The following is a 21,177-nucleotide window of genomic DNA, read 5'->3' as shown; positions in this document are numbered from 1 at the left end:
TTGTAAAGTTTCAGTTCATTCCAAAATAATTCTAAAAGTTAATGTATTGGAAAATTATACCAAATCAGATTAGAAGATATTAAAAATCCTATAATTTACTTGCAAGAATAAAAAGATAGAAATTACAAGAATATTTTAGAAAAGCTGAATAATAGATGTACTTACAACAATTGTCAAAATAAAGTAAAAAAAAATAACATTTTTAAATGATGTGGTACTTATCTCAGGAATATATAGACCAAATTAGTTAAACAGAAAATCTAGAGTAGACTTCAGAATTGAAAGTGTGAAACAATCAAGTGATTTTTTTATAGGCTTAGATTGTCCCATTAGCGTTGTATACTTGAATATGAAATCAAAGCCCTTGTTCAAAATGAAGTTTTGTTTCTGTGTTGAGTTTTGTTTCCTTTGTGCATTTATTTCTTCCAGAGAAATAGATCCATGTATAAATTATCATCATCATCGTAATTATTATTATCACAGCTAAAGCCTATTTAATGCTTCTGTTGTGTCAGAAACTATTCTAAGCACATTACATGTATTGCATCATTTAACTGACATAATAACTTTATGGAGTTGATGCAGTTATTTGACACAATTTACAGATAAAGATACTGATACTTAAAATTGTAGTAAATGCCCACAGAGAGTGATGGTGAGGTCAGGATGCAAACACAGGCAATCTGGTATCAGATCCCAGGTTCTTCTGAATTGAACTGTAATTTCACATGTACATTCATGATTATATTTTAAAGTATTACTAAGTAGAGGGCCAAAATCTTGACATAGATGCACTAAAATAGTAATGCTAATTTTATTTTGGTAATGATCATTTTATTTTCTTTATACCTGAATGTTTTTATTTTTATTTACTTATTTAATTTTAAGTTTATTTATTTTGAGAGAGAGAATGTGAATGGGCGAGGGACAGAGAGTGAGGGAGAGAGAGAATCCCAAGCAGTCTCCATGCTCAGCATAGAGCTGGACATGGGACTTGAATTCATGAACTGAGAGATCATGACCTGAGCTGAAATCAAGAGTCAGATGCTTAAGTGACTGAGCCACCCAGGCACCCCTACCTGAATGTTTTTAAAAAGTATATAATAAGCATTATAACTTTTTATTATCACAGAGAAATACTTTTAAAAGGTAACCTCAGCCTGGTGTCTTCTTTAATGAATAGTTCGGACAAGCCTACCAAATTTGTACCATTTGTCTCATTAGTTCTCTAACTCAAGAAATCAATGCCCACTTTTTTCCATAGTGGCTACCAGAGATGCTACTGCTGTCTATTGCCACCATTGTCATTTTAACTGCCACCATAATTTGAATAGCTAAAATATTCCATCTCTGGAAATACTTATATTTCCAGTACATCAAGTACTCTTTTATTATTATTCCCATTTAACAGAGGATGAATTAAAGCTTGGAGTAGTTATAGGGCTTGCCCAGGGTGATATCAGCCCATACTTAGAATAGACAAGGTCATACTCAGGTCTGCTCAGTTCTATAGCCTCTACTATTCTGCAATGCTATTTTATAAAAGTTTCCAGTTGGGCCAGATGGAAACCTTAGAGGCTAAAACTAGTGTTTTAATGCCTCATTCATTGTCATTAAATTTAGGTGCACATGCAATTACCTTGTACAAATACATTAAACAATTAAGAATGAATTATTTTTTATTATGTGCAAATTCAGTTTCTACTTGGTGTTTGTGCATCTTCCTTTTCTCTTCTAATAATATAGAAAAATGACATTATTCTCAAAAGTCTTGATAAAAATTGTTGGAGGAGGTGAGAGGATATGACCAGTAGTTGATCCAAGAGTTGAACCTAGGTAATCAGAGGCTTCTCACCTCTTTTCCTGTCCTTGGAATGTAAGTTCTACCTACTGTTCCTGCACTAGGAGTAATTTCAAGGATGCAGCCTTAAAAGAGTAATGTGTTGTTGACACCATCTTGGTGGTATATGTGACTGAATCCAGTTAAGTCCTGTACATAAGCTCTTAAGATTCTGCTGGTGATGTGTGGAAATCTCAATTTATGGCTGCTTAAAACCAGCCTCCTATGTAATTTCCCTTACTTATTAAACCTGCCACCTACCAATCTGGAGTGGTCTGCCTTTTTGTTTGGTTTCTCCTTGCCCTCCACGTAATGGGGACCAATTTATGAACCAACACAAACACAGATACTTGGTGCTCTCTGTCAATTCCAAAGGATGTTCCATATACCAAGAAATGACACTTTCATTTGATATTCATTTATTGAATATCTACTATATGTTAGATACTGTACTAGGCATGGGGAATAGAATAGCATAGCTAGCTGCTACAACAGATAAGCTCCTAAATGTTTGTGGCTTAACACAATGAGAAGCCCAATGTGCATGTTCTGGGTTGAGTAAATTTTCTCCTATTTGTGATTTAGTTTCTCCCATCTTCAAAACATGGCTTCCAAGATCTTTCTCTGTTCAGTCAGTTTAAGGAAAAAGAGTGCAGAGCATTGCACATAATTTTAAATTGGCCTGTTCTATAAACAGTCTATATTACTTTTGCCCACATTCCATTGGCCAGAACTCACTCATAGAGCCACACCAAACTGGCTAGGAAATGTAGGCTAGCCATGTGCCCGAAGAATTAATAAAACATACCTTTCTTCCTGCTCATTTGCCACTCACAGTATCACTGGGAGGTGGACATTAACTAGATAACATATAAAACCAATGGATAGTTTCAACTATAGCAGTTATTTTTATGGAGACAAATATGGTGCTAAAAGGGTCTACTGTTTATAGGTTTTCATCTAATTAGAGAAACCAGGAGGACTTCAGTGAGGGAACAGGTCTTGGATCTCAAGGACGGGCAGGTGAAGGAAGGAGGGAAGAGGCAAGGGCCCCAGTGGGGAGAGCCCATGGCGAGCAGGTGAGACAAGGAAACATAATGCAAAGGCTGGATGAGTCTGGAGGAACCCTAACCCATAGGGTCTGTGAGCTATTTCAGAGTCTAAATCGTGTCTTATGGACAATGCATCACCACTAAAGAGGTTCAAGTAGTGCACTGACTGGTCGGATTGACCTTGTGAAAAAAAGCACTCTGGCTGCATTGTGAAAATGGGTTGGGGTTGGGATAAAAATAGATGTAGAGAGGCCTTTGGGGAGGCTGCTGTACAGCAATATGGCTTAGATGTGGGTAGTGGAGATGGAGGTGGGAAGAAGTAAAGAGACTTTAGGAGGTGAATTCAACAAAATTGGCGACAAAGTAGACTTTGCTGTTTATCTTTTTATTCCCTTTGCTGGATAGTTTGCATCTTCATAGCTTCCTTGCTCATAAATGAATTTTAAAACTGGACAATGTTGGGGCACCTGGGGGGCTCAGCTGAGTGTCCGACTGTTGATTTCAGCTCAGGTCATGATCCCAGATCTGTGGGATTGAGCCTGTGTTGGGCTCCGTACTGAGTGTGGAGCCCTGCTTGGGATTCTCTCTCTCTCCTTTTGCCCCTCTTTCTCACTCACACATGTTATCTCTCTCTCAAAAAATAAACAACAACAATAAAAACAAACAAACAAACAAACAAACAAACAAAAACCTGGATAATGTTGCTGGGAAGTGAAAAGCTAGCTTACATTGCCTTCAGCCAGGCTTAAGCAAAACCAAAGCAGAGATAAAGTTGTTAGTGGCCCAATATCTTTTGTTACCTTCTTTGTCAAAACCTTCACCTTCTGCCTTTGATTCTACTCTTACATCTTGATCTCAGGGACAGAGAAAGTGAATCTGTACAACTAATTTGTTCCACGATGTATTATGTTTTCCTATGGACATTTACATTTCAGAAGAGGATTTTTAAATACCTACTTAAAGATGTTAAGTCAGAGAAGTAAATAATGACGCTTCGAATATGTGGGGAAATGTGGTCTTCAAATCAAGCAACACAGATACCACTTTCAGTGCCTTTAATAGAGCTATTAAATTTAGTTCTACTGGGGCCTCTTAACTCTGGTGGGAGAAATTCTTTAAAGCAGCCAAGACTTGAACCTAGAGTTTCCCCAGGATAAATGAAGTATGTGCTGGCTCTGAGCTAAGATCTGCAGCTTCATTTTTCTCCTTTATAACTGGACACCACAGGGCAGAATTTGAAATCCAGAAGGATAGTCCATTTCTTGCTGAAAATATATGTATGCTAGAATTTTAAAATATTTATATATATATATATATATATATATATACACACACACACACACACAAAATTACAATAAACAAAAATATGTATTCTATTTTTATATATATATAGTTAAGGAGGCCACAAACCACTCATGAAAGCTTTATTTATGGATGCCTTTCCACTGTGGTTAAGAATTTGCTGCTCTATTTGAAAGCAGATTATAGGAAATCATGTTCCTTTCTCTCTTACTTTCCTCTTCTACAGCTAAAAATATGGGAGCAGAACTGAGGTCCTGTGAGGTGACACCTGATTTATCCCTGGATGCCTCTACATGTGTGTATGTGTGTGGGTGTGTGTCTATGTGAGTCAGGCTTTTTGCTCAGCCATCTAACCACATGAGCCCCCAAGACACCCACACTGACTTTTGAGCTGAAGTTAAGTCCCAACAAACACAGACCCTCTCACTAGAACTAGGGGAAAGAACCAGAATTTTGTTGCTGGCAGATCCATCCCCTTGGCAGAAAAACCCCATGTGCACCTGTTCAAATCGATCTTGGGCGATTTTTAGTCTCCCAGCATTTGGCTGACATAAAGAGTGTAGTGTGATTCTTCATTTATTTTACAATTCAGTGAGCACCAAATTAAGTTTAATAGTATGATAAACACACACATGCACACATACCTCCCCATCCCCAGTTTTAAAAAAGATTTATCACATTCTGGCTAATAATAAACTTTTGATTTCAGCTCTTTTTTTTAACAGCATGAAACTATTTTAGGCCATTTAATGATTATTTAGTCATAGGATATGGAGCACTTTTTTTTTCAACTGCATCTACAGCCTGTAAATGTTGCTTTGCATTTAGAGAAGAGTATCTATGGTGTTCAATAATCGTGAGTGTGGAGTATGTGTGAAGGTGGCAAAAATGGCACGTATCCTACAAAGTAAGTTAAAGCAGGAGAGTAAGAGGTTGGATGTTTAGGTATTTGGATTCTTGTCTTTGCCATGGGTTTTGAGAGACAGGCTGAGATGTCTTCTCCATCAGCCTGAATATTCTCTAATCCTTGACAACTGATAGCTACTTTTGAGCCTTACGCTAAAGCCAGAACAAAACTAATTTTGATTGTGACTTTGTCCAACTGCGACCAATATACTCAGTGAGTGGGTGTTCTATCCAGCCCTGACGACTATAGCCAGAAAATATCCCCTCCCATTTCCAGTCCTCTCTCATCCAATATATGCCTGAAAGAGGGTTTAGAACATTGGCACCCATATCCTGGGGGGTGGAGGAGAGACTATTTGTTTGATTAGGGCAGTAATGGAAAGGACAAGGAGGAAAATGAAATGAAATTGCTCTATTTGAATATCCCAACCGTTATTAATTATAGAGTACTTAATAAAAAGGCAGCTCCCTGGTTAAGAGTTTTGTGGTATGGAAGACTGATGCATTAGCATCATTTGGGTTGAAGAAGTTTTTAAACTTCTTAGAACACTTTTAAAAAATCAGAATTCTGTAAAGAATCCCATATATAGGGCAGACAAAACAGTTACATTGGTTGACCTGATGATGAAGAGTCTGGATGCTGTTGAACCTCCCATTGGAACCCAGTTTGAGAAACAACATGCACTTGAACCCTTTGCTTTGTAAGATACTAGTGTCCAGGAGAGAGCAGAGAACATCCAGCTATGACGTGGGAGCAGAGGCAAAGAGGGCAGAGGAAGTGTGTCTACATGGAGCCATGATCGTTGACTACTTCTATGGCAGGGGGTTGGTATATGTGGTGGTATACTGGGCCAAGTATATATCTGGTCTTCATCAGACAAGGATTTTTCTCAGGGTACAAAGCCATCAATGGGCAAGTTCACTCCAGGAGGAGACATCAGAAATGGCGCTTCTAAAATCCAGCAATATGATTTTATGGCTTCCCTTTTAGACTTTAGAATGGATCTGTGATTTGTTACTGACTCAGTTTCTCCTTCCAGCAATCTCTGATTTGCTGTTAGTCAATGAGTAATTATACCTTAGGAAGATACAAATATGGACAGAGAAGAGTCGTAATCAAAGCTAAGAAGTAACTTCACAGAATTTCAAAGCTCAGAAGCTACCACTTGGCCACTTCTACAACACTGGTTTAAGGGTTGTCCAAAGAGCATGGTTGAGGATAACAGAATGTTATCTTCAAAAGTTTCTTTGCAAATAGCCTGTGAAATGCTTTTATTCACTGATTTGCTTTTCCTATTTTACAGCAAAAGAAGAAGTTATTTGTGACATGAGAGCATCTGTGTCAGAGCATATTAGTAATTAAAAAGATGTTTTAAAATATAGAATAACACCAATGGTAGAATAATGGCTTCTTTCAATTTTTTCCCCCTGAAACCTGCTGACATGAGGATGGAGGATAAGATAGACAGTCAAGAGACCCCAACCAGATATGTTGATAGCAGAAGCCCATGGCAAAAGACAATAAAGAGTATTGGCTAAATATGGGTACATTTGGACAAATTAAAGGGAAGATGTCACAAATACAGAAGCACTCAGATTTCAAGCAGGATGCAGAAGTCTCTGAAAATAAATTGAAGGATTCTGTAGGGATGATAATGAAGTGGAACATGGTGGAAGTCAGAAGGCGAGAAAAGGGCAGATTCCTGAAATGTGCTACTTGACTTGATGCAGCAGTGGGTGCAGAGGCTAAGGGAAAGATAGTTTGAACATGATGCTATCTTAATATTGTTCTTTAAAAAATATTGTTCTTTGCTCTGAGCTGCATTCTTACTCTAGAGAACTAGCTAAGGCACTGTGGATTCTTGAGAGGAAGTGGCCAACAGCATCACAGCTATGCATCAGTGTTGACTACACAGCATGATGCTAACTGGGTATGTGTGTACTTGTGTATGTAGGTGGCGAGGGGAGTGGGTAGGTATTTAATGCTCATAGAAGCTTTCTAGGGCAGAAACTAGGAAATTAGTAGGAAACTATTCTAAAACAGCATGCTGACTTTTACTCTACTGGCTGGCCCAATTTGCTATGTATTTACCTAATCATTCATTGCACACTCCTACCCTATAAAACTATCTGGATGTTTTTAAGTAAATTAGATGTTGGAAGAGAATTGCCCCCATTCAAAAATTAGGCATAAGTCAGTTTCCACATGGAAAGCAGGCAGAGATTCATATCATGTTAACAACTGAGTGAGCACTTGGGCACAGGCAATGTGTCAAGTTCTGTTCTAGGCACTGGGGGCATAGTGAAGCAGACAGAGAAGTCATAGCACTTACTTTTCAACAGGGTGAAATGAATGTCATTTGCAAAGACAGGTGAATAATGCTCATGGAAACTCACTCTGAAACAGAAGGCCCCTTCCAATAAATCACTACACATCTAGACACCCAAAGAAATTAAAGAGAACAGGGTAACTCACACAATAGGAGATCAAACAACAGAAGGAGGCAGAAAGCAAGCAAGTAGTACTCAAAAACTGAAAACAGAAATAGCACTATGGTTGCAAGGGTAAGGAGAGTAGAAGTTTATCTCTTACCTGCCATCCACAGGCAGAGGCTGCTGGTGATCCCCAGCCTGGATGTCGACTGTGGGGAGAAAGAGCTTTGGTGGGGCTTCCATGGGTCCTGCTGGAAGAGTGAACCACCCTCAACAGAAGGAGGCTCCACTGCTGGCCTCCCTAGGGATGAGGAAGGAGCACTCTGATTGCACGTGTATGTTCATCTATGGAAATTCACTGAGCTGTGTATTAGCATTTATGCACTTTTCTGTTTGGGTGTTTCACCTCAATAGAAAGTTTACTAAAAACAGTTGAGCTATAGAAGCAATGATGGGAGAAGAATGAAATTCTTGGCAGAGAGAACATGAAACAGCATTATTTAACTGCTATGTTTGTATGCATAGTTGGGCTGGGGGTGGGGGAGAAAGAGAGAAAAATAAAGAAGGAAAGAGAGAGAAGGAAAGAGGAAGAAGGAAGGGGGAGGGCGAGGGAGACAAATGCAGTTCTTTGTTGCTAGCATAATGCATAAAATTCATGGTAAGCTGTGCTTACAAAATGGGAAGTGATAGGCATAGACATTCAGAAAAAAAAATTTTTTTAAGTTGCAGGAAATAGAATGACTATGACAAATGAGAGGTGTCAGGTTGAATTTCTTCCATGATAAACCAGTGGCAAAAACTAGTACAAACTTTCAGGTAATGAGAGTCTGTATCTCTCAAGGGAGCCTAGAAGAGGAACTACAAAAATATTTTGTTTCTGGTATTGTCATGGAAAATACCCTAGGTGCCTTATTGCAAAGAATAATGAATCCAACTTATTAATTCATTTATTCCAGAAATACTTGTTGAGACTTTACTGTGGGCTGGACCCTCTAGGAGATGCAGGACATGTATCAGAGAAGATATTGGCAGGAGAGAACTGATGACAATACAGAATACAGGTAGAGGAAAAGCGAGGAGATGGTGAATCTTAATCTTAGGATTAAAGGCTTTCAGAAAAGTAGGAATTGAAATATGTATAACCAGTAAAAATAATAAGATATTGGCTAGAAGAAAAAAACCATATTTTTGAGAGTGCACTAGACTAAGAGAATGACATTTTGAGTATTGCATCTGTAACAAAATGTTAAACTCAATGTTTCCTATTGTTTTGGAGCCTGATGGTATTGGCACACCATCTACATAGGACAAGTATGAGAGCCAGGAACTGTCACTACATTCCTCACTCTTACCACTTCTTCGTAAAAGGCCAGAGCACCAGGGCCTGCCTTCCTTGCCTGATGGTTTCATCAAGCTGCTCATCCCTACTCTACTTGCACGTATGCATAGGTTGGAAGTGCCAGGGAATTAGCCACTGCTCACCTAGAGCTGCTTCAATCAACGATAGAGTGATTGTGTGACGGTGCGTATATACCCCAGCTCCCTCACCCCCAGGTGGGGTAACTCTGAGGCCTATGTTGTACACTGAGTCTCAGATTTTTTGCCCATAGTGGTAACTGGATTAAGAAACACACTCTGTTCTCCTCACTGTCTCTCTTCCTTTTCTCCCAATCTGTGTATACACATCTTTCACTCACACTGCCCACTGCTTCTGTGGGAACCTAAACTGAGAAAAACATGAAACTAATTTTTCAGCCCTTATCACATTATTCATAAATGGTCACAAGGAGATGTAGAAAGACTGAGAAATGCTGAGAGTGAGGACTTATATGGAGTGAATTGCTTGGAGAGCACTCCCTGCACTGCCAGGGGGAGGTAGGGATGAAGTTAAGTGAAAAGCCTGAGGAACCTGACCGAGGCCCATAGAATTTAAAGGTGGGGAGGCATAGGGATTGATGTGACTCTTAGCTGGAGAAGCAAAAGTGAGAGCTATTGAATGGAACTGGGCTAAGCCTGGGCAGGCAGCCCAGGACACAGGCGAGTGTCTCCTATAGGCCAGCCATGTATCCACAGGAAGGAAGCAAGACTTAGGTAATGGGGTACATAGTGGCAGTGATCCTTCCCCTCCTTGTTTTTGTATCCTTGCAGTGTGCCTTATACAGTGTCTCCTGCTGAGAATACAGTCTATTTCCCCATCCCTTGCTTCTGGGCAAGCCTCCTTGCTTCCTTCAGCCAGTAGAATCTAGCAAGAATGCCATTACACCACTTCCAAGCTTATGTCTCAGGGGCTTTAAATACTTTGACTCTCTCATGGAAACTTGCCCTGTGAGCCACATGAGTAAGAATGAGCTAGGCTGCTGGAAGATTAAAAACCACATTGACCAGAGCTGAGTCAGCCTAGTTGCTTCCACCAAATCCCTAGGCAGAGAGCAGAGCTGACCATCAGATGACTACAGATATATGAGGGAACCTAGGGAGAGTAACAGAACTACCTAACCAAGCCAGATCCACCTCAAATTGCTGATCCGCAGAATAATAGGGTAAACAGTTAGCTGTTGTTATGAGCCACTAATTTGAGGGTTGGTTTGTTACACAGCAAATTCTTACTGATACAGAAAGTGAACATATAATATTGATTATATTGGATTTTCTTTTCTATCTGGAAAATGAGACTATTTTTAACTTTCTGAGAGTGAACTGAAAGGTATGTGATTGAGAGTGTCTGGGTTTAGGGAAAAAGGGCACTTCAGTGCTAATGTGTCACCCTCAGGTATGTCCCTACCAGTTATTTAAACTGTTGTGCAGTTTCTAGAATCTTACTGAGTTCTAAGCATTTTTACTTTATTGTATGTTTCTTGAGCCTGAGAATTATGGTTGGTCTATCTTCCCAGTGAGATAATATAACTAGCTATATTATGTATGCACGTAAATGCACACATATGTATGTGAGAAATAACTTTGATAATTAAAAACTAGTGAAAAACATCTTCTCACCTTATCAAAACAATTTGTTTTATTTTTCCTATACAATGATTGCCTGGAGCAGTAACATTTGCTTCACAACATTAAATTTTTTAAATTGCTACTATAATGAATGTGAAAATACTTTGAAATAGTAAAAGGAGAGAGATGCAATGTTTGGGCTAATGGGGTACATGCGAGAGATTCTCCAAGAACTTGGAAGTAAGGTAAAGACATGAAAGTACACAATCTACCCTTATTGAATTAGTGCTGGAATAGTCTCCTTCCAGACCTACACTCGACCAGTAGAACTAAAATGACTCCTGATGGAAGGAAAATACGGGTAGAGGGCTGGGCATGAAGAGAAGGTTGTTTATTAAAATCCAATATATAAAAAGGAGAAAGATGGTGAAATAAGGTAGAAATTATGAAAAGTTGGTGGGTTAAGGATATTTTGCTATTATTCATTTTCATTTGTAGCCATAGAGTTGCACATGGTATTTTTTCATGATGATGTTAATCTCTTTGTGTTGTAGCTATGTCTCATTCCCAGGCTTCATGACATTTTTTGGCTTCTGCCCTTTTCCTTTATCAGAATCATAACATATTTTATCTATTCTATTGATAGTTTTAAAGAATGAGCTTTTGAAATCATTTCTCCTTTCTTCTATTTTTCTCCATTTAAAAAATACTTTTAAATTTCCTTTTCTTGAGGCACCTGCATGGCTTAGTCGGTTAAGTGTCCAACTTTGCCCCAGGCCATGATCTGGAGGTTTGTGAATTTGAGCCCCACAACAGGCTCTGTGCTGACAGCTCAGAGCCTGGAGCCTGCTTCTGATTCTGTGCCTCCCTCTCTCTCTGCTCCTCCCCTGCTCACACTCTTATCTCTCTATCCACTCCCTCAAAATATAAATAAATAAATATTAAATTTCCTTTTCTTAACTGTTGTTTAATTCGGCTTTTCACATTTAAGTTTTTAGATGAAAATTTATTTGCCAGATTTTGTTAAAATAATGAAGGCAATTAAGGCTATAAATTTTCCTCTGAATATAGCTTTAATATGTTCTATAGGCTTTGTTATGGAGAATTCTTTTTTATTGCCTTCTAGGCAGGATTTAATTTCCTTTTTAATTTCCTTTTGGATCAAAGATTACACAGAAGCATGCTGCTTCATTGTCAAGTCATTAAGATATTTTTGGTTAACATTTTACTATTTATTTCTAATTTTACTAGCTTCTGATCAGAGAATATAGTTTATAAAAGCTCTCTCCATTTACAAGTTTCTGTTGTTGGTGTTGTTGTTTTTTCTTTTTTCTTTTTGTAAGTGACCACATATATGGACAGTCTTTAAAAATATTCCATGAGTGGGGCACTTGGGTGGCTCAGATCCCTCTGCCCCTCTCTCCTGCTTGCACACTCTTCTCTGTCTCTAAAACTAAAATTAAAAATAAATTTTAAAAAGTGTTCCATGAGTATTTGAAAATGTATGTTCAAAGATAAGGTTACATATCAACTTGTGTATTAGTTGTATATTTAATTTGTATCCCTTATTTTTTGAAGTAGATCTTTCAGTTCTGAGAGAAGTGTATTGATGTTTCCACCATAATTATATTTCTAGCAAGTACTTGCTTTTAAAATAAATCTAAATATTGAGCTACTGTGGTGTTGGCTCATCCCAGTTATGACTGCTGCTTCTCCAGTTGTACCATTTATCATTATATGTTGTCTCTTTTGATCCTATTTCGTTCTTTTACCCTTAAATTATACTTAGTTAATATTGATATTGCCATTTTTACTTCCATTTTGTTTCCATTTTCCTGGTATCTTAGCTAATTCCAGTTATCTTTATGTTATGTTAAAATTATTTTTTGAAGTGTTCTCTAAAGTAACATCTGGCTGTGTTTTGTTTTGTTGCCTCTGTCTTTTCATGGTAGAATCTAATTATTTCACATTTTATGCAGTGACTGATATACCTAGTGCACACGTATGTATATGTAACATGCATGTTATATATATGCAATATATATATATATATATATATTGCCTACTCTTTTTCATCTTTATAAGCTTATGAATTTTCTCATTTGTTGTTGGAATAGAGTTTTCTCAGTGCTTTTCTCAGATGGGTTCAAAGGGATATTCTTGCCAATTCTTTCCTCTCCTAAAATAGCTTTTGTTCACCCTGAGAGATCAATGATATTTAAGCTGGATATAAGTTGATTCAACATCTTCTTTTATCTAATGTTGGTGATAAGACATTCTTTTATAGGGGATTTTTTCTGCCTTTAAGAGTGTTACATGTTCTTTTTCCTTAGAGATCAGGAAATATTTTTTTCATGATATACCTGTAGATATGTTTTCTTTATTCAGCTTGAATCTTAATGAGCATTTTACATTTATAGGTGTTGGGATGCAAGAGGGTCTGTACCTCTATGGGCTGCAGTGTAGAAGTAGGCAGGTCGGTACCTCCCACATCTCCCATCCCACTATAGTCTCTCACCTGAAGGAAGGAAATATCCAAATTCTTGTTCATCTCCCACTTGACCTTTTGGGAACTCAGCACATTCACACTGAGTTGACATCAACATTCCCTTAAGGGGCACAGGTCTTTGTATGCCGAGTTTTCCCCCAGAATCCTGTGTTTTAGGTCCTTGACTAGGCTATGATGCGATTCTCTATCTACTTGTTCAGCTTATGAGGTCAAAAGGCCCACACCTTTATCTGTGTTCAGGACCTCAACCAAAGCCAGAGTCGTACTGCATTCATTTGCTCTTTGGCTTGGGAGAGGCAAAGGGATTGGAACTGGGAGCAGTGACCCAAGGCCACCATGCTAGGAATGCCAGGTTCCCAAGCTTCTTCCCACTTGGTTTGAATGATAGATATCGTTAGCCATTTGGGGCAAATGAGGCTGTGTGAGCTAGGCCAGTGGCTTTTTAACTTCAGTGTGCATATGATTTTCCTCTGGATCTTACTAAAATGTGATACTGTTTCAGTAGGTTAGGGATAGGGCTTCAAATTCTGCATTTCTAACATACTTGTAGGAGAGACACTGACAGTCCTCCAAGCACTCTGAGTACCAAGGCCTTAGAGCCATGAAACAAATGGCTTCTATTTAATCAAAGCAGATGGTTGTATTGAAAATGTAAACAAAAAGAGTTTAATACATTGTCATTAGCAGAATCTATTCATCAGTGGTGATGATTAATGTCTGGTAGGGGTGTACAACCTAATAAGATTGCATGCAATTCATAATAATTTATCATAGATCCATCAGTCAGTTTTTTCCATATCTTTGTATCATTCTCTCCTGATAAATGTTTATTCTTTTTAATCTGTGTTAAAGGTTTTCTTGGATTAAATAAGAAAAATCAGTAATTTTCTTTGTGAGATTATGTTATACATGCCATTTTGAGAAACTCTTGTTATTTGTTCATTTCTTCAGCAACTATTTATTGAGCACTTATTGTGTGCCAGAGTTTACTCTAAGTGTTGGAACAACATTTGACTAGATTGCATGTGCAATGGAGCTTTGTTCATTAATTGACTGATTGGTTTTTTGGCCATTCAGTATGCATAACCCCTCTTGTTAGTGTCACCCAATTATCTTCTCAGAAGTTGCCTCCTTTTCAAGTTGGTACAGTCATGCCATGATGGTAAGAATTGTATCATGTTCTCTTACAAAGAACTTGGAGTGTTCTTTGAAAGCTTTTTATTTAGCTTAGCTATACAATGACATCTCTTGGGGTGGGGGCGGGGAGGGTAAAATATCAAATGTTTTGGTCCCACTTCCAGGTATTCTGATTTAATTGGTCTGTGGCATGGCCTGAGTATCAGGTTTTTATAAAGCTCCCCACAGTAATTTTAATATTCAGCCAAAATCAGGCAACCCCTTCCTTAGATCTTTACTCTTGTTGACCCAGTACAGTCAAGCAGTGGGACTATAACCTCAGCTTGGCCAGCCAGCCTCCCTCCCAGAACCCTGAATCTTGATAGCAGATGGAAGAACCATTCTGCAGCAGCATCCAAACCCAACCATGCAGCATTCTGTACTCTGTTCTCTCTCTGCATCTGTCATTCCAAGCCTTTGAACTCCCCATACCTTATCAGTAAATAACCCTTTTGCTTAAACAGAGCAGAGTTATTTTTTATTGCTGACAGCCAAAGAATCTCAACGGAGACAATCCATGAGCTTTTCATTCCTCTGTTTAACTGCTGAGGGCCCTCAATCTATTGCGAGGATCATGGTCTCAGAACCTGGTATCGTGCTCCTTACTGCGCATGAGGAAACTTTGAAGAAGACAGAAGTCAAGAGAATCTCCCAGGTTCCTATCACAGGGGTTAGGGACTTAGAATTCACATTTGTACCTTCGGGTCTGTTTCTTTGCTCATCCGATTATTACCACCCTTAAATCTGTTTTTTTGTTTGTTTTCAGAAAAAATGTAAAGATGACAGAAAAGGTGCAGCTTAATTGGATGGACAAGTCAAAAATCATATGACTAAGCAGAAAACCTGGGAAATGTACCATATTACCAGACAAGGTGAGCACAGGTACCTGCTTACAGCAGAAACATGCAGAACTCTCTGTCTCAAGTATACATTATCATGGAGACCAAACTGTAAATGGATGAAGAAGACATACAATATTATCAGTTGCTTTCTGCCATTATTATTTCAGCCTGGTGTTTCAGATCAGGTTCCCTGGAAGCACCTGATTTATTGAAGACAGGCCCCCAGGACATCCTGTGGGGAGATGAGGAAAGCAGGATGTGATGGGGCAGGGGAAATTTCTGAACAACAATGTGGTCACAGCTGGAGTCTGGTCTCAGCCTGATCTCACAGGGAGCTCTGGAGTGTGAATAAAATCACAATGTTGAGGCAAGGGGGCTGGCCTTTGGTACCCCCATATCAATCAGTCATTGGTAATTCTCTCAAGCATTTCTGGGGGAGCAGGCAAATTCTGTGGAGAAGGGGACAACCATGACTTCCTAGCAGCCAGTACTCACAGGAGCTAGGATGTGGGGGGACCTGATGGTGAAGGTCATCCAACAGCATCTTCTACACCTGTATAAACATTGTTGGTTGCACACTGCCTTGGTATTTACATTTGTGAAATGCAAGAAATATTCCCATAGTGCACGTAACTTCAACACTGAATTATTTTGTATATCAATAAATCAAACCATATTTCTTTCTTTGCATACCTCAAAAAATGCCTTTTTTTGTTCTTTTCTTTTTTAAAAAAATTTAAACCCAAGTTAGTTAATATATAGTATAATAATGACTTCAGGAATAGAATTTAGTGATTCATCACTTACATATAACACCCAGTGCTCATCCCAACAAGTGCTCTCCTTAATGCCCATCCTCCATTTAGCCCATCCCCCACCCACCACCCCACCAACAACCCTCAGTTTCTTCTCTATATGTAAAAGTCTCTTATGGTTTGTCTCCCTCTCTGTTTTTATCTTATTTTTGCTTCTCTTCCCCTATGTTCATCTGTTTTATATCTTAAATTCCACATATGAGTGAAGTCATTTGATATTTGAGTTTTTCTGACTGACTTATTTCGCTTAGTACAATACACTTTAGTCCCATCCACATTGTTACAAATGGCAAGATTTCATTCTTTTTGATTGCCGAGTAATATTGCATTGTATGTATATACTATATATGCTTAGGTAGATAGATAGATAGATAGATAGATAGATAGATAGATAGGGATATCTATTCATCAGTCGATGGACATTTGGGACCTTTCCATGCTTTGGCTATTGTTGATAGCGCTGCTGTAAACATTGGGGTGCATGTGCCCCCTCAAATCAGCATTTTTGTATCCTTTGTATAAATACCTAGTAGTGCAATTGCTGGGTCATAGGGTAGCTCTATTTTTAATAAAAAAAACCCCTTCTTAATGCACTGGCTGTTGTTTAAGAACTCACCTTTATCTTAAAACTTTGATTCTAGTGGAAACGCAAGGTCTAACCAAGGAATACCACCTTGAACACTTTCATACACCCTATTTAGCAGAAAGGACATTTATTGATAAGCTAAGAGCTGAAAGATCCAGATTCCAGTTCTGCCTGTGTGGATCTTTATCAGTGTGATTTTGCAAAAGTCCTTCACCCTTTCTAGGCTTCACATTCTTCATTTATAAGGGCCTGGACTCAGAGTAAATGATTTCTGAGTTACTTTGGGACTCTAAAAACTTGTCAGTGGCTGATTTGATTTCTCATTTCCTGCAGGGAGGAGGCAGAGATATTTTTTTTGTTTACAAAGAACAAGTTTTCATCTTGCAGCCTTTAATACAAAAGCAGGAGAAAGAAATGTAATCGTGCCAAGGTAACGGCAGCCTTGCTTTGTTTGGATTCGGGGTCTCTGATACGACATATTGGATGTGTCAATGGAATGTGATTTATTTTGCTTCATAACATTTGGGAACAGATATTTGGTATTTCATCCAAGGAAAGCAATTTGCAGAAACCTTTTAGAAGGTGGCTGGAGCATCAGTAATCGCTGCCATTTCTTTATGCCAACATTTCCTTAAAGCTCCACAATCTTTCATGTTAATCATCCCTCTCAGCAGGCTCCTTCTAGGGCTTTGGAGCGGGCACCCACCCCCCAGAAATGAGGTTCTATTTTTAAAGTCCACCAGCTAACAATCTCCCTATTAATCGTGTGAAATCTGCTCAGATGGCTGCTCTTCTGGGTTCTCCGTGCCCCCCTCCCCTGCTCTCAAGCCCCATCTGCACAGCCCTCCCCCGGAAGATATTTTTAGCTCTTAGCAGCTACATCCTTGAGAATCACTAGGCGGATGCTACACTTTTCTCTCAAGTAAACATTTTAGAGATTCAGGTTTTCATTCCTAATATTTTTCGAAAAGATTAAGGATGCAGCTCCCTCATACAGGTGCCTAAAAAATTAGTTTGGACTCTGAAGCCTTTATCTACCTTGGAATCCTTCCCACTTCCAAGAAGATAAATACCCTATATATTCAAAGGTACTTAGTCTTTTGCTTATGTGAGTCAGCGGTGACTTTGACCCATTGTTCCAGGCAGTCTCTGAAACGCAGCCTTGGGAACTATTTTGGGAGTGGGGAAATCTGGGATCTCCCGCTTGCGCTTATGTACATTTCCCCTAAGCATTCAAATCCGAAATCAGTAAACACAGATGCCTCTTTAGGACCACTGTGTTAGGACGCAGCAATGACGGCTTTTTAAGAGCACGACATGGTAGCCCAGGAAGCTACAATCATCACCATGTTTTCAAGCATCTGTGGGAATTCCAAGGAATAATATGAATAGCAGTACTTGACTACCCATCTTCCGTAACAAAAACTGTATTGTTTAGCATGTTAATCCCTGTTTTGGTTTGTGGATTAGTCTTTTAAAATCTTTTTAAGTTGGGGCTTAAGCCAGGGTGACTTGGTTGGTTAAGCATCTGACTTCGCTCAGGTCATGATCTCACACTTAGCCCCATGTCAGTCTCTGTGCTGACAGCTGGGAGCCTGGAGCCTGCTTCGGATTCTGTGTCTCCCTCTCTCTCTGCCCCTCCCCCACTCGTGCTCTGTCTCTATCTCTCTCTCAAAAACAAATTAACATTAAGAAGAGAAATTAAAAAAAAAAATTAATGTGTATTTGTTTTTGAGAGAGAGACAGAGCACGAGTGGGGGAGGGGCAGAGACAGAGGGAGACACAGAATCCGAAGCAGGCTCCAGGCTCTGAGCTGTCAGCACGGAGCCCGACGCAGGGCTCGAACTCACAAACCGTGAGATTGTGACCTGAGCCAAAGATGGACACTCAACAGACTGAGCCACCCACGCGCCCAAAAAATTAAAATCTTTTTAAGTAGGTTGTAGATATATGTGGAAAAAAATTCTAGGAGAAAAGGGTAAACAGTGGAAATAGTTCCCCTCTTCTATCCCATGCCTGATGTCCTTCCAAGTATTCTTGTGTGTATGTTCCTATATATTATATTACGTATATAATATTGAATTATATTATATTACACCAACACATACGTATACGCATTTATAAACAAGCATGTACATAAGGTGACTCTTCATTGTTTTACCACAAATATTGTGCACATTGTTTTGCATCTTCCTCTTCTCATTAAACATTTTATCTTGGAGAACATTCTGCATCAAAACATGTAATCTGTCTCCTTTTTCATAAACGGCTGCATTATATTTCAGATGAGCCAGAATTTATTTACCAAATCCTGGAAACTGGCTTCTAATTTGCAAAGGATACTGCAGGAGAATGAGAAGTGCTTCTTCTCTACCAGGTATCAGGTTAATGACGGATTGGTTCCTCGGGGGCTGCTTTTTGAGTTTCTGGGAATTCTGTTTTGGGTTGGGCCACAGTCTCTTCCATTCCCATGTTCTTCCCTTTCTCTTTTGTCTACAAAACCTTCAGTAAATCCAGGTGGATTTCTGTCTGGTGATATTGTTGAAAATCAGTCCAAAATGCCTCCGGAAGGTGAGTTCTCCATAAATAAATAACTCTCCCAGTGAAAAAAATCCCGATTGTTTAGCTAAGATGTGTTTGTTTCTCTGGCTTATGTTTCCTACGGTCTGTATTTGACTAGTACAGCAATCTTCCATTTGTTCTTCTTGTTCAGAGCCTGTGGTATATTTTCTCTAGTCTGGACACTGTTCCAGGAACCACAGGAGAGATGCATCCTTGCAGAAGCCTTGGCATTTGTCAAAAAATGAGCAGTGTGGGGCAACAGAGCCAGGCACCCGCAGGAGCCCAGGAAGTACTGGATGGCAGCTGTTGGATGGCCCCGATGACTTTGGAAGCTCGGATATCTGTGCTGACTGCGTGCAGTGTCTCCTGTCTGGGGATGAAGTGAGAGGACTCGTCAATGAAAAAGCACAGCTGGCTCTGAGGTGACATTTTCTAAAGCAGCCTTGGCATACAACTACATTTACCTGCCTTGGTTTACAGAAGGAAACGAGGCTGCTTCTACCCCACTTCCCTCAACGCATTGTAGGTCTTGAGTCTTATGTGAATTGATGTCTGGACTGACACATTTTTGGGTAGAGCATCCCCAACACACCAGCAGATGGCTGGCACACCTGTTTTCCTGAGTCTTGGTTAAAAACACAATTCAGCATTTCACTTGTTCAGGATTTCTGTGTCACATTTTGCACCTTTCCTAGAGACTGTGCAGAAAGATAAACTGTTTGTGAACACAAATTATTGTCATTTTAAAATAATAACTTATATTAGTGTTTTTCACATTTTTCACATGACAGCTGTCTTAACTTGGGTCCTTAGAAACAAAACCTGAGCTAGGGATTTTGTGCAAGTGATGTATGGCAGAGGGACTTGATCTCAGAAGGAACTTGCATGGGAACAAAGAGAGCGAGATGGACAGGGGAAAACTCAGGCATGGATATAGGCTCCAGTGAACTCTAGATTGGCTTCCTCTGGCTTGAAATTTCTGAAACACAAAATGTACCATGTAGCTGCTCCCCTTGAGGTCAGGAGCTCATCTTTTCTACTCACATATTGGTCAGTCATCATCATTTCCTGGAGGGAGGGGAAAACCTCCAGGCATTTCCAGGGGGCTCCCCAGAGGGCAGTTCTCCTGCAAAGGGCATCACTGCAAACTATTAGCAGCCAACAGTCAAAGCAACTGGAAGACAGGTGCACCATTGCTCAATGGGGTCTGAGTGGGAACGCACAGCACCACCACAGCCCATTATATGTAGGTAATTACTTTGCATTGTAACTTATACACATAGATACACAAATAGAGCTATATACTAAAAAAAAAAAAAAAAAAAAAAAAAAAAAAAAAGAAGTTTTCCAAATAATGCTTATTTATCTACCTGTGGGTCGATGTGAATAATTTAAATGATTTTTATTTTATTCTAGTCTATTTTAATTCATAAAAAAAATCAGTAGTCATGGCTCACTATTAGGTGGCAACCTGCAGTTTGTAAAAGCTTGATTTGTAGCTAAATACTCTTTAAAAGCCAATCATTTTTAAGTGATTTAATTAGATTTATAGTGATACTTCTTTTTTAAAAACTTTTTTTTTAATGTTTATTTATTTTTGAGAGCTGGAGAGACAGAGCATGAATGGGGGAGGGGCAGAGAGAGGGAGACACAGAATCTGAAGCAGGCTCCAGGCTCTGAGCTGTCAGCACAGAGCCCAACGCGGGACTCGAACTCATGAACCGTGAGATCATGGCCTGAGCAGAAGTTGGACGCTTAACCCATTGAGCCATCCAGGCACCCCTATAATGATACTTCTAATGTCACATAACTGAAGTGATGATATAATTGATCAACCAAATTGGAACCCTTTTATTTACAATTATGCCAGAACAGTAGGCATTTACCAGGCCTGTCTGAAAAAATAAAAAATAAAAAAAAAACAAAAAAACCAGCATTCATATTCATGCTATTAAAAGCTACTAGAAGTATTTTTTTTAGTGGGTGTCTATGGACCACTTATTGTATGCATTGAGCTGACAAGAGGATGTGAAACAAAATGGAAAGTATCTTCCTTTGCGGAAACAGACATGAATCAAATATAGTCACATAAGCAGAGGATAACCAGCAACTATGTTATCAAGAAGTTGGTTTCCATGAAGGGGGTTTGACAGAATCAGGGAAAGTTTCCCAGAGGAAGTGATACATGAATCTCACTGAGATTCAAAGAAC

General features: G+C 39.1%; 1 long non-coding RNA gene across 3 annotated transcripts in view; it reads left to right on the top strand.

Annotated features, from left to right (window-relative positions):
• The window catches only part of LOC109274703 (uncharacterized), a 152,833-nt gene extending 132,558 nt beyond the window's left edge, over positions 1–20,275 (top strand). For 2 of the 3 annotated variants that reach the window (XR_002083787.2, XR_002083786.2), the window contains 2 exons: positions 14,928–15,033; positions 19,118–20,275. This is a non-coding gene — a long non-coding RNA (uncharacterized LOC109274703). Of the gene's footprint in view, positions 1–14,927; positions 15,034–16,737; positions 17,249–19,117 lie in introns of those variants that run through there. The other variant, XR_002083788.2, reaches the window with a different exon arrangement.
• The last annotated feature ends 902 nt before the right edge of the window (positions 20,276–21,177 follow it).

The sequence above is a fragment of the Panthera pardus genome, unplaced genomic scaffold (genome assembly GCF_024362965.1).
Source record: "Panthera pardus isolate Hobbes unplaced genomic scaffold, ASM2436296v1 HiC_scaffold_25, whole genome shotgun sequence".
Classification (NCBI taxonomy): domain Eukaryota; kingdom Metazoa; phylum Chordata; class Mammalia; order Carnivora; family Felidae; genus Panthera; species Panthera pardus.
The sequence above is the reverse complement of the archived record's forward strand: the minus strand, read 5'-3'. Positions and strand labels throughout refer to the sequence as shown.